General features: G+C 37.4%; 1 long non-coding RNA gene across 1 annotated transcript; it reads right to left on the minus strand.

The window, feature by feature from the left end:
• Positions 1–671: 671 nt before the first annotated feature.
• LOC139464537 (uncharacterized) lies at positions 672–14310 on the minus strand. Its single transcript, XR_011653112.1, has 3 exons — positions 14183–14310; positions 13847–13928; positions 672–916 (listed from the first exon to the last, which is right to left on the minus strand). It is a non-coding gene; the product is annotated as an uncharacterized lncRNA (long non-coding RNA).
• Positions 14311–14582: the final 272 nt, after the last annotated feature.

Raw genomic sequence — 14582 nt, forward strand, 5'->3', positions numbered from 1 at the left:
ACTCTTCAATGCCATTTTCTAAATAAACAAATAAGTCAAATCTCAGAAGAATTTTATTGAAGAAGAATATCTAAAGTCAATTATGTTTCTGCAGTAAACCACAAAAGTCATTCAGATTTGTATACAGTCAAGTCTCGTTAATCCGACACTCGTTAATCCGACACTCGGCTTTATCCGACATAAATGATGGGAACCGATTGATTCAGTGCTATTTAGTCCTGTTAATCCGACATTCTCGCACACCGACTCCGACACACCTAATTTGCAACGAATTACCGAAATCACTCCATTAATCCGACACAGTGGTCAGCGTACTCCGTGGTCATCTGCCCGCGAGTACACAACCCCGTGTTTTGACACGCACTGGCTGCAGAGATTAACTTAAAAATTAACAGGAAAAGCTATACAAATGTAGTTTACAAATTGAAGCCAGATTAATGTGCATGAAGCCAGTTTAAAATACGAACAGGTATATAAAACATGGTCGACTCACCATGGTCGACTGGTATGTAAACAAGAAAGCATTACACACGGTTATTATCTATCGTGAAGACGTCCGATCTTCGATCACAAATCAATGAATTTCGTTAATCCGACATACTCGTTAATCCGACACAATCATGTGCAACCAACGATGTCGGATTAACGAGACTTGACTGTAGTCAGCATCGGTGTACACAACCTGGACATAGTCACAGTGCTTTGGCATAAATTCATTCAGACTTCATTAGTGTCATAATAAAACCACCTACAATAACACTGATGTGGCATTATTCATTCAGAATCATCACTTTCTGAGGTGAATCTGTTGGTTGTTATCAGGAGTACTGTTCATCATCCGGCGAGTCCCTTGTCTGAATTGTGTGAGCAAGATCTTCTTAAATGTAGCTGGTGTCAGATTGTGAAATCCAGGTACCTGAAACATTTCATAACATCTTTAGAAACTTGTTAGTCAAAAGTTATGAAACACACACATATTTACAAATGTTTAAAGTTGTTTTCTCGAACAGTGAGGTATTGACAATTTATCTTGCAACTGATATTTAACCAATCTTTGAACATGTAAATAAGCCATTGCAAACAGAAAAGTGTTCAGAAAATACAAAAATGTATCCGGTCTTCTAAAACAATACCACAAGGTTCACCTGAATTTTGCTTGAATGGTAAACAAGGCTATGCAAAACTAAGTTACATAGGTTCTTATACATAAATACATAAACTGCAACTATCCATAATTATCAAAACACATGTCATGTAAGTGATCTCAAAATACAACATAATGAGCGAGTGAGTTGGTATAGTTTCATGCAGCTTGTTAGCAATATTCCAGCTATGGGCTTCACACATTGTACCCATGTGGTGAATTGAACCCGGGTTTCAGAGACTGTTTCACCCACTAGGCTACGCTTGCACACCAAATACAAAAGAAAGTATATTAGGAATTCAGACAATAGATATTCTCACCAAATTCATTAATTCATTAATGGATGCTATATTGATATTCAAATTTTGACAAATTAGGATGAGACTGTAGAAGCATTTATCTAAGTTATTATGTATATTTAATATCTACCGTTAATTGGTAGTCCATCATAGACAGTGATAAGAAATTCAACTGAAAAGTACAACCTGAACCATCAACTAAAAACTATGTACATTACATTAAAGGGGCTGGTCATGTATTACCAGTATGTTCTCATTCATTTTTGACACAACCCTCCCTAAAAGAAAATGCAAAGCACTTTATATTTTATTGTCCATTTTGTCAAAAGCCTCCCCTAGAGACTCTCACATTTTGGGGGGACCCTCCCTGTTTGTTCTGATCTGAATTCAAATATTCATGACTCATTATCATATTTTATCATTTATCCTATCTTTTTTGAAAATTAACTAAATGAAGATTAACAATAACATGCAAATCTGCCAAAATATTGGCCTGGCAAAGTTTAAATTAATCATAATTACTGTTATAAAGTTTTGGATCTATCGTCTGTTTCTAAATACAGTGAAACCCAACTTTGACTTGTGTGGCATTGTTGAATCATCCACCCAATGTTCTTTATGCATTGATATGCATCTGCACAGAGTAGTCAAAGTCTGTGTCTGACACATAGTGTGCTACAAGGGAGACATCAGTTTGTGTCTAGCCAAACTGTCTGATAATCTCAAGGGCTGCCTACTTACTTACTTACTTATATTGGAGATTTAACGTGCGCTTTCCGACTGCAAGCGTATGTCGTACACGGGCCCGGCCAGGCCATTTAATGTGTTTCCAAAAAGGGGAAAAGTGAGTTTGTGCAACCCAGGAGGGGGGCTTTAGGGGTTACTTATATAGTAATTTTGAAATTTTGAGATTTGGAAAGAATGCCAAGAGTGGGTGGGGGACGAACTAAGGGAGCTGTGTGTGTTGGGTGGTTATCAAATAAGGTAGTTTTGGTTTTAATATTTTATTTGGGGTTTAAATGCGGCTAATTAGTCCTGTTTTTATTAGGTATATGCCTAAGGCTTTGAATTTTTCTAATTTATTTTGTGGATTTAGGATTGATTCTAGTGTAAGTCCGGTTTTAAGATTTAGGGTGGTCTGTAGTGTTGTTCGGTGTGTTTGGTAGTGTGTGCAGTGAATGAGTACGTGTTCTGGTGTTTCTTGTTGTTTGCAATGTGGGCAGTTTCCTGTTGTGTGTAGTTTAGCTATTTTACGCTGATTATTTAGTTTGGTATGGCCTGTTTGTAGTTTGGTAATTATTCTGTCGATTTTTTTGGATGGGTGTAGTATTTTGGGTTTATTTAGGTTTTTTTTGAGTACTTTCCTGATTTGGCTATTTGAGTATTGGTATATATTTTGCCATTTTTTGTTGATTTTTTGTTTAGTGACACTTTTGATTTCTGATTTTGAGCTGGGTAAGTTTAAGCTTATTTCTGGGAGTTTAAGGGATAATTTTGCTGCTTTATCTGCCTTTTCATTTCCAAAGATTCCTACGTGGGCGGGGATCCAAATGAACTCTATTTGTTTACCTACCTTAGTTAAGTTGTTTGAGCTATTGAGTATTTGATTTATTAGTTTGGGGCGGTTTTTAGTGTTTTTATTTTTGAGGGCTTGTAGTCCACTGAGGGAGTCGGTTAGGATGAGGATTTTTTGGTGTTTTTTAGATTGCTGATTGTGTAGTGCTGAGGCCATGCCCATTAGTTCGGCCGTGAATATGGATTGGTTGTTTGGGAGTCGGTAAGATTGTGTGTCTTTGGTTGGTTGTGCGATGTGGACTCCGAAACCTGTGTGTTTTGAGATCGGATCTGAGGATCCGTCTGTGTATATGCGACACCAATTTGGCCAATTTTCATGTATGTATGCTAGTGTGGTGGTTTTAGCGATGTTAGGATCGGTCTGTTTATTTAGTGTATCGGCTAGTGTTGTGTCTATTTTTGGTATTTTAAGTTTTGGAGTGAAGATATTGGATGATTTATTGTTTTGTTTAAGATTATTTATTTTGTGTTCGTTTAGGTAATTGGTTATTCTTTGGGAAATTGGAGTAATTAGTGGATGTTTCTGGGCTAGGGCTTGGTTTCTAGGGCTAATATTTTGTTTTATTAAGTTTTCGTGGGCTGCCTTGGTAGCATCAAGGGATGTAGCTAATCCTAAATAAACATAAAACATTGTGGACTAGGGATTAACAGGGCAATTAGTGTCGGGTGGGTATTAGTACTTGCAATTGTCTGTTAATTACTTAATTGAGTAGTGACGGCTTAGTCAGTTTGGAATTCTTCGTAATTTTGAGTGGTGAGTTTTAATCTTTGTGCTACTTTATGTAGGTTTTTTGAGCTAGCCTCTGGTCTGATTTGTTTAAGCATGTAGGCTAGTAAGATTGTTATACTATTTAGTTTGGAAGTTTGGAGAGGTTGGGGTTGGGGTTGGGGTTTACGTTTACGGTTTTTGAGTTTTTTGGGGGCTGAGCGTGTAATTTCGTTAATATCATCCTCGGTTTCGAATTCACATTCGTCTATGTTACTTTGGTTAATTTCCTCACTCTCCATGGGAGTTGTTTGAGTGTCTGTTTGTGTATGCATGTGCGTGCTGGGCATGTCCATGGGTTGGTTACTGTTTGGGTTTTCGGTTGTGCTTGCTCGGTCGTGGTTGTTGGTGCCCTGGTGGCTGCATGTTGTATGGTGATAGGTTGGGTAGTGGTGTGTGGGTTGCGGTTTGTTTTGCGTGCGGGTGTTGATGTTGTGATTGGGTTGGGGGTGAGAATTCCAAACTAGTTTCTCACTAGCAACCATAGGACTATAACTTAACCAAAATACCAAAAACCAATCTCCAAACACTAAAAGCCCAAATAATGACAGGCCTAAATATTTTTCAGTGGAATGCCGACGGGCTTAACTCGCACAGCCACGAACTCAAAGCTAAATTCAAACTAAACAAAGGACCGCATGTATCATGTATCCAAGAAACTAAATTCTCAAATAAATCCAAATTCAACCTACCAAACTATAACATAGTCAGGGTTCGAAATTAAGGGACGGTAAGACGCAAAATGCGTCTTAATTTATGATTTTGCGTCTATAAATCAAAATAAAGACGATATTTTTTGCGTCTTGCTTTTTTCCGCTTAACAATTGGTTGAGAAATACCTAAATTTCTAAATTCACTGTGATAACATTTGATTTCGCGAAGATTTTCCTTGATTTGTTTACCTCCAATTTAGAGTTACCTCCCCATTCGCGTTTCCGGGAAAAACTTTTACTTCTTTTCAACTTTCGTTAATACGGACTATTCCGAGCTCTTTTTGACCAATGAACATATAGCACGGAGATTAATATTATGCAAATGACGTATGTCTATTTTCGGGAGACCAATCAAATGCCGTAAAAACTATGTCATCGGTAATTTATTCAATTGACCCAAGGTCGTTTCATATTTTAAGATGACATGCCATCCTCGAATCCCAGACGACACCCGGAGGCCGGTTGACTGACGAAGCCGTAGTCACGTCAAAATAGTATATAATTTTATTAACCTACCTGTCCTATGATTCATTTATTTAATCTATCACATTTCATAATGTCTGAAATACGTATTCCATTTCAATTTATCATTTCTTATCGATAAATTAAAAAACTATTCACTATGTCCCGCAATGTTATTGAAAATAAAATCTCGAAAACGCTTTTCGACAACGGGGTCCACATCGAACATGTAAAAGAGCAATGTAAAGACGTTTCAAGCTATATGTTATACAAAGTAACAGATAAAATTTTAAAAATATATCTTAAAGTTGTCAAACTTACATTTAAGTTATTATTTCCATCTTTTCGTGCGATCGTGTGTAATGTAAGTCAAATGACATCTCGGCTTTCGTCGTCTCAATTTCCTAGGTTCGGAGACGATGTTTAATGCAAAAATATAAGCATGAAAAATCTTTGTCACAGCTCGTAACCTGGCACGATACATCTATGAAGTTCCATATTTTTAATATAGATCGCAATTTCCTGCTTAAAACGTTCAGAATAACATGATTTAACAAAAGTCTTTCGTCAAATTCTGAAATTTATCAGACCATAGATGTAATTTGATTGGCTGACTTAGGTCACGTGTTCAGATTTGACCAGTCACGAACCTTGTAGCAGATTTCGGCAAAGAAAGCGTCATTAGAAACCAATTTTATCGAAGCTTTCTAGCGATGTGTCACATGGCAGTCTTCGACGACCATGTTATTCGAAAACGGAGGTATCTCTTCATGTTACTGAACGAACAGCCGCAGATATCGGGAAATGGGTGATGGCAGATACCAGATCTATTTACAATTCTTTTTAAAATATTTTTCCAATTGCGTTTTTTATGAAATCTTATAGATTCTGTTTGCGAAAATCGTCAATTTTGCGCTTCCTTGGTCCTTAATCTGGACGTTATGAATGTGTTAGCTTACATTTTCTTTATTTACAACGAACATAATTAAGTTGTAAATGCATTATCTAAATAATGTGATAAACATAACATATTTTATAAACAATAGGATTGGAACTTGAAATGGTGTATAATATGTGGTAGCAAAGATGTTTTACACACATGCAGATATTTTCTTTGATAAATGTTTTATGAGTGTAATTTAATTACTTTGTTATCTGAATGTCATAACATGCATAATCAGCCATTATTTATATGCAGCATAAATCATGATCATGCAATCTTGTGATATATATTTGGAAGTTTTGAGTTGAGAAAAAATAATTGCTTGTTGATTTTTTATTTTGCTTGTAACTTTTAAAACCACAAGCAAAAATTTGCTTGTGCCTAAAAAAATTAAATTCTAACCCTGATAGTCAGATTAGACCGACCCAAATCCACCAGAGCATCAGAAGGCTTACTTATACTAATTAGAGAGGATATAAGCTATGAAGAAATCAAAGTAAATACTCCAAACCTAGAAGCCAATGGCATCCAAATCACATTAAAAAAACAAAAAATAAACATCATAAATATCTACCATTGGCAACAACAGAAAATCCAACCGGAGGATCTAAACATACTCAAACAAATAGGCAACAAATCAACTATCTTCCTAGGAGACTTTAACGCCCACCACCCCACCTGGGGCAAGGGGGATAAACTAGATAACCACGGCAAACTAATCTCAGAATGGATAGAGGCTAATGATCTCGTACTACTAAATAACAACCAACCTACCAGATATGATAAAAGCAATAGAGACCTAACTATATGCACAGCAGACCTAGCTCAAAGTACCCAATGGGAAGTTCACGACGCCCCCCTAGGAAGTGACCACTTCCCAATAAATATCACCATAGGCAACACTAACGTCCCCAACCAAACCGAAAACTCAGAACCTAAGTTTAACTATAACCAGGCTAACTGGGATAAATTCAAAACTATCTGCAACCAAGCTAATCTACAAGAGATAGAAAATAGTGACCCAGAAATCTACTGCCAAAACTAAACGGACTACATAATTAACGCAGCCAAAACCTCAATCCCCTTTAGAAGACCCAATTAAACAGGCAGGCCCTCTGTACCCTGGTGGAACGAGGAAATAGAACTAACTAGACGAAAACGTAAAACAGCCTTCAATAAAGCCAAACGCGATCACAACCACATACCAGTAGCTCACCAACTAAACCACCAGGTCCAAAACCTAGTTAAAATAGCCAAAACCAGAGATTGGAAAAAATTCTGCGAGAGACTAAATAACCGCACAGACGCCAGAACGGTCTGGCGTAAAATTCACGCCGTTAGAGGCCTAAAACGTCATAAAAAAACACCTAACATAAACAACTCAACCAATCCCATCGAAAAAGCAAACAACCTAGCAAACCACTTCTCAGCCATAAGCAGTAACAACAACTTCAGTGATAAATTCCAACAAAAACTCAAAGCAGAAGCCAAACCTGTCAAAGAACCAAATAATGATAACCTCGAAATCAACCAACCCTACTCAATGGAAGAACTAAACTACGTACTCCAAAATAGGAAAAAGGGAACAGCTCCAGGTCTAGACAAATAAAAAAACTCCCCCCCCCCCCCCCAAACTACTCCAGGCACTACTAAAACTCTATAATCTAATCTATCAAAACGGCCAGGTACCAAACCCTTGGAAACAGGCTCTAGTCATCCCCATCCCTAAACCCGGCAAACCAACCAACCAAGCAAACTCCTATAGACCAATATCTCTAACCTCCAACCTATGCAAAGTAATGGAATCCATGGCCAAAAATAGACTACAACACTACTTAACCCAAAACAACATAATAAACTCAGACCAAAGCGGTTTCACTCCTGGCCGCTCAACCTTAGATAATCTCGCCCGTCTTGAAAAGGATATCAAAACAGGACAACTCAACAAACAATACACAACAGGCATCTTTCTGGACTTTTCAAAAGCATTTGATATGGTATGGCACAACGGGCTAATCCAAAAACTAAAAAAAATAGGACTAAAAGGTCAAATCGTAAACTACATCCAAAACTTTCTAAACAAACGCAAAATTTCAGTGGGTATAGACCAGGCCTTATCGGACCAGTGTCCCCTAGAAAACGGCACCGCCCAAGGCAGTATTCTTAGCCCCACACTATTTAACATAATGATAAACGATCTCTTTGATGGCTCATCCCCTAAAATAAACACTTCCAAATTTGCGGATGACGGCGCCCTCTGGATCCGCTCCAAAAGTATGCTAATATCCCAAGATCTACTCCAAAAATCCCTAAACAAAATTCAGCAATGGGCAGATAAATGGGGCTTCTCCCTTAACTCTGAAAAAACTACAGGAATAGTATTTAAACACAAAAATATGAGACAGGCCACCCCTATCATGTGCCTATCCTCAAGCTAAACAGCAAACCAATTAAGTTCCAAAAACAAACTAAGTTCCTAGGCCTAATTTTTGACGAACATCTCTCATGGGATGCTCACGTCCAAAACCTAATCACCAAATGCAGCAAAGACTTAAACACACTAAGATGTCTAACCGGCTCCAACTGGGGTGCCTCTAAAGGTACCCTCCTCACTCTCTATACATCCCTAATTAGATCCAAATTAGATTACGGCTGTGCTATCTACAACACTCTAAACCAAACCTTAACTAAAAAGCTAGACTCAATACAATACCAGGCTCTCAAACTAGTCACACGTACCCAACTTGGCACTTCTCTCACTTCACTTCAGGCCCTAACAGGAGAAATGCCACTAAATCTACGTAGGCCACACCTAACCTTAAACTTCTGGGCCGCATCCCAATCAAACCCCCTCATCCAAAACCTTCTGAACCAAAACATACGCCCTCAAAACCAGGCTCTAACTAGGAAACACCCTCTACTTACTCCAATATCCCAACGAATAATCAACTACCTTAACGAACACCAAATAGGAAACCAAAAACAAAACTGCAAACAATCAAATATATTCACTCCTAAACATAAAATCCCCAAAATAGACACATCTCTAGCAAACTCAATAAATAAGCAAACCGATCCAAATATAGCTAAATCCACCACACTAGCTTACGTACATCAAAACTGGCCAAATTGGTGTCACATCTACACAGACGGATCCTCTGATCCGATCACAAACCGCACAGGTTTTTGAGTCCACATAGCACAACCAAATAGGAATACGCAATCTTTTCGACTCCCAAACAACCAATCCATCTTCACTGCAGAGCTAATGGGCATGGCCACAGCCCTCCATAACCAGCACACTAAAAACCATAAAAAAAATCCGAATACTCACAGACTAACTGAGTGGACTTCGGGCCCTCCAAAACAAAAACACAAAAAAATCGCCCTAAACTCATAAACCAAATACTCAAAAGCGCAAATAACTTAACAGAGGCAGGCAAGCAAATAGTTTTCATCTGGATCCCAGACCACGTAGGAATATACGGAAACGAAAACGCCGACCAAGCCGCTAAACAATCCCTCAAAATACCCGAAATAAGCCTAAAGCTACCAATATCTAAATCAGAGATCAAAAGTATCAACAAATGTAAAATCACTCAAAGATGGCATAACCTCTATCTAAAAACAAATACTCAAATCATAAAAATCCTCAAAAAACCCTTAACCAAACCAAAAATCCTCCACCCCTCCCAAAAAATCGATAGAATTATCACCAAACTCCAAACAGGCCACATCAAACTTAATAGCCAACTCCTAAAAATGAAAAAACACACAACCGGGAAGTGCCCACACTGCACACACCTAGAAACCCCGGAACACTGCACCCACTACCACACCCACCGAGCAACATTACAAACAAACCTAAATCTAAATAAGGCTCTTACCCTAGAAGCAATCCTAAACCCACAAAATAACATAGAAAAATTTAAAGCCCTAGGCGTATACTTAACTAAAACAGACCTAATCAATCGCATCTAAAATAACCCAACCACCCGAACATACCACATAAACCAACAAACACACCTTAACAAACTCCCTTAGTCCCCAACACAACCCCCAGGCATTCATTCCAAAATTCAAAATTTCAAAATCTTATATAAGCAACCACTAAAACCCCCCTCTCTGGTTGCAAACCTTTCGTTTTCCCTCTTCAAACCACTAAATGACCCGGCCGGGCCCGTGTGCGAAATACGCTTCAGTCGGAAAGCGCACGTAAAATCTCCTAGTATAAGTAAGTAAGTAACTTAGTCAGTTGTGCCTTTACAACCACGCTGACTGCAATTCAACTTATCGAGTCAGTTTACTATGTAACATGCTTCTTGGGACCAAGGAAATGTATCTTGCTGGATAACAGTTTTTTCTAATTTATCAGAGATCAGAAATAATAATAATGACGTTTTTGATGTGCATTTCTTTGTTGTGTTCACTAGGATGATGGTGATGGTGTTTGAATTATTAGACACTATTTATTCCAAAAGAGGAATAGGGTTGGTGAAGAGGCAAAGCTTATTTGAACAACATATACATTGAATAAACAGAAACTGTACAAAAACAGATCTACAGTTGAAACTATCATGATGCAAATTTTCACTGAATCAAAGTCATATCATTTCAAGACTCAGATCAGGTTGTAGTGATTGAAGGTCACATAAACCTTGCTAATTTCAAATCACTCATCCCGCACTTATGATTTGGTTTGTTGTTTTATGCCGCACTCAAGCAATATTCCGGCTATATGTAAATATTCGAGTCTGGACCAGACAGTCCAGTGATTGACATCATGAGCATCGACCCACACAATTGGGATCAATGACATGCATCAACCAAGTCACCGAGCCTGATCGCCACCTGATGGTGTTAGTCAACTCTTTAGACGAGCATTGTCGCCCGTTACGGAAAGTATTGGGTTACTTTATATTTGTGTGTCCCAATTACGCCATTATTAGAAATAATATGTATTATACACATGAATATGATATAAAAATGGCAATATGGTTGACAATATGAGCATTGATCTAAGCATTTGGAGCAGAATTGTGAATATTCACCTAATGAAGGAGTAAGTACATACTCCGAAATGTTGTGATCATCATAATAAAGAAGTTGACATCAATACATTCTCCACCTTTAAGTCCTTATGTGTATAACTTGTAAATAACTTTCATAGACTTCAGTTTATCTGTGATATATGTGTGCACTTAAATAAATCACTGCATCCTTACCTGAGGCAGGAATAGATAATAGGCAGGAACAGAAAAAAATAGTCAAAGTTATAGCCAAATACAGGTATTTGAAGATTTTCAGTTGTGGTGAAACCGATACAGTATTTGATTTGTAGTAGTTAACGGTTCTGGTATTTTCTGTCTGTAACTGTAAAGAAGTTCCGAAATTGTAGCGAGCAACTTCCCAGACATAAGGAGGAACAAGATGACATAGATATTAACCCATTTGTAAACTGTACAGCCTGAAGTATGTTTGTTGCCACATATCAATAAAATAGTTCCATATTGGCTGATTTATTTGTTGTAATGTAAGGGCAGAAATAGCATCAGTTATTACTGACAAATATCCCTTGTAAAACCTTTCAACATGTTCAGATGACACATCGAAAGGCCATTGTGAAAAATTGTAATCTGACAGCACCATGTTAGGATTCTTAAATACAGTTTCAGCTTGACATTGAGTACTTTAAACTTTAAAGTGAAAAATACATTCACAACAAGTGAGCCGTTTCTGCCAATCAGAGTCGGTGAGTAAATTGGAGTAGGGGACTAATTTCGAAGGTAAACTTGTTTCAACGTTTAACAACTACATGTATTTGTGTTTGTATGAGACGATGTGTGTTTAATTCCATATATTTTACTTCAAAGCATGTTATCACAATAAATTGAGTCGGGTATAGGATAAGTTGGAATAGAGGCTAATTTCTAATGTAAACTTGTTTTAACATTTCACAATTATTGGTCTTTGCAAGTTATCAATCCAAGTTTAATTTCATTTATTTTACCAAGGTAAAAAAAAAATAAGGTGTCATTTTCGTCAAGTAATAATCGCCATTTTCGCTTTCGGCGAGTATTTCGCCAGTCAGTGCTGTTTTGCTAAGGTGTCGTTTCAGCTATAACCCACTTATTGCACATTATAAGTTTCAATTTATATTTATAATCATTTTAACCACTGTAATAAGTAAAAAATGAAATAAAAGCATATAGAAAATAAACAAGCACTTGTTATAAAATGTGCATCCGCATGTAGCTGTGGCCATCACACTGAAGATGCACTTCACTTCTTTCTCATATACCCAAATTACAATGGTTTAAGACAGAATATGTACTATTATGTTAAGGGATATGATCTAAATTCAATTCTGTTAGGTCATCCTGAAAGGACGTCAAAAATAAACTTAGAAATTCTTAAATCAGTACAAGACTACATTCAGCTATCCAATAGGTTTTGTGATTTTACATAGCATCTTAATTTTATAATACTCTTCCTTGCCGTATATTGCAGTACACTATTACTACTCAAAATGCGACCTGACAGCGCCGACAACGTAGTTTCTATAATAAGAACATGTATATAATTGTATTCCTTGACTGTACTTTTGTCATATCCTATTGTATTCTAATTCTGGAGAGGTATTCAAATAAGTTTTTGCTTGTTTACCCATCCAGTTCACAAGTTGTGAAATAAATATGTTTAAAACAATATTTAGTAAACAAATAATTAAAACTTATGCAACAACATAGCGTGTGGAGACGATAGACCACTGAAAAGAGCATACATATGCACATCCAATGACCCCTGACATCACAAGGCATTGATTTGCCAGTGTGTCAGGCAACAGAATACTACGAATTACATCACAGGGTACTGTGACCTGTTTGAAAAGTTAGGTACTGTATTCTAAAGGTAGGCCCAAAATTCAAGACAATCCAGTGACTGATATTGTGAACATCAATCCACACTGTTAGATGGTCACTGTCAGATGCCATGAACCAGGTCACCGAGCCTGATCACCTGATCTATTAGGTTATCTCTTATGGGTGAGGCTAAAACGGCACCTCAGCAAAATGTCACTGATTTCTCGGACGAAAACAGCACCTTGTTTTGGCAAAAAGGGCTACTAATTGTTGTCTGTTATCTGGAGAGACATGTTGATTCCTGGCCCAAATATATATAAATGAAATTTCTATAAGATTACTATTTATTTCCTACTTACTAAAATAAATATGACATATATAGTATACCCGTTGTCAAGTTTCTTGACATTTTCGCCAGACTCAGTTTCAGCTTGACATTGAGCTAATCTCAGTAAAGCTACTTAAAACTTCAAAGCATGTGATCTGAGCAGAGGCTAATTTCTAATGTAAACTATTTTTAGGTGATTAACATTTAACAATTATTTGTGTTTGCAAGTTTAATTGCATTACTTCAAAGAAATCAAAGCATATTATATTTTCACAATAAGTTTAGTTGCATCTCCAAATCAGAGTCGGCAAGTAGATGCTAGTTTTTAATGTAAACCTTTTTGAACATTTCTCAGTTATTTGTGTTAACAAGTGACCATGCAAGTTTAATTTCATGTATTCGGGCATATTCAGACCCAAGGTAAAAAAAATAACAAGGTGCTGTTTTCACCAGGCAATAGTAGGCGAGGTACTATTTCCCTTTATAGTATAACCCTCTCTTACAACTAACATAGGTTGATGGAGACCAATTCCAACCCGGAATCCCCACATGAGTGGGTATGGTTTTACGCTGTTTTTAGCAATACCACAGCAAGGGACACCTGACATAGACTTCACACATTGTACCCATGACAAGAATCGAACCTTGGTCTTCAGCACTTCAACCACTAGGCTACCCCACCGCCAAAATTCCCAACATGATAAATTTGTCATCACGGTATTCTTCAACAAGTTCAAGTGAAAATATCCATACCTTTCAAATGTCTTATCTTCCACTTCACAATGTTCACTGTTGCAAAACTCCTGTCATTTAATTTGTTCTTGATTCTTCACACCTGCAAAAGTAAGTTTAGTCGGTATCGTATGAACTATAAAAATGAATCACTTTAGAGTATCTAGATAAAGGAATATAAGTAAGCAAACATATTTCTACATCATATACATTAGCAAGGATTAACATAAGTTAGGTAGATTGCTTATCCTACAAAAATTAAATCACACATTTACTAACATATATAAAACAGAATAAGTGGCTTACGGAAGATAAATAACTTTAATACGTGATCAATATTATTAACATATTCCTTACCTGAATCAGAGACCATATAACAGTCTATGTATTATGGTCTCTGTCTGAATATGTCACGTCTTCAGCTCCCTGCAATCGAGGTTGTGAAACATTTCTGCTGTAGGAATATTACATCCGGGATATCCCTTGTCACACTGCCTGGCATGGTAGGCAAACGCATATTGCATACACCACATAGACATACTTCCAAATACACACTGTCGAAATCCCCGCCGCTCCCAATATGGCCAGTATAAACTGTAATCGGCCAACCTCGTCTCTTTCCGTAACTGCTGCGGAAATGACCGCTCGTCATTCGTGACCAACTCGTGTTATTCCGGGACAAGCAAGTCTACCCATAATTCCCTGTATGGCCGAGCGCGCCATTTTAGAACACGAATGTAAACAAACACTCAAACCT

The sequence above is a fragment of the Haliotis cracherodii genome, unplaced genomic scaffold, assembly GCF_022045235.1.
Source record: "Haliotis cracherodii isolate W230 unplaced genomic scaffold, xgHalCrac1.p SCAF_1, whole genome shotgun sequence".
NCBI classification, from domain to species: domain Eukaryota; kingdom Metazoa; phylum Mollusca; class Gastropoda; order Lepetellida; family Haliotidae; genus Haliotis; species Haliotis cracherodii.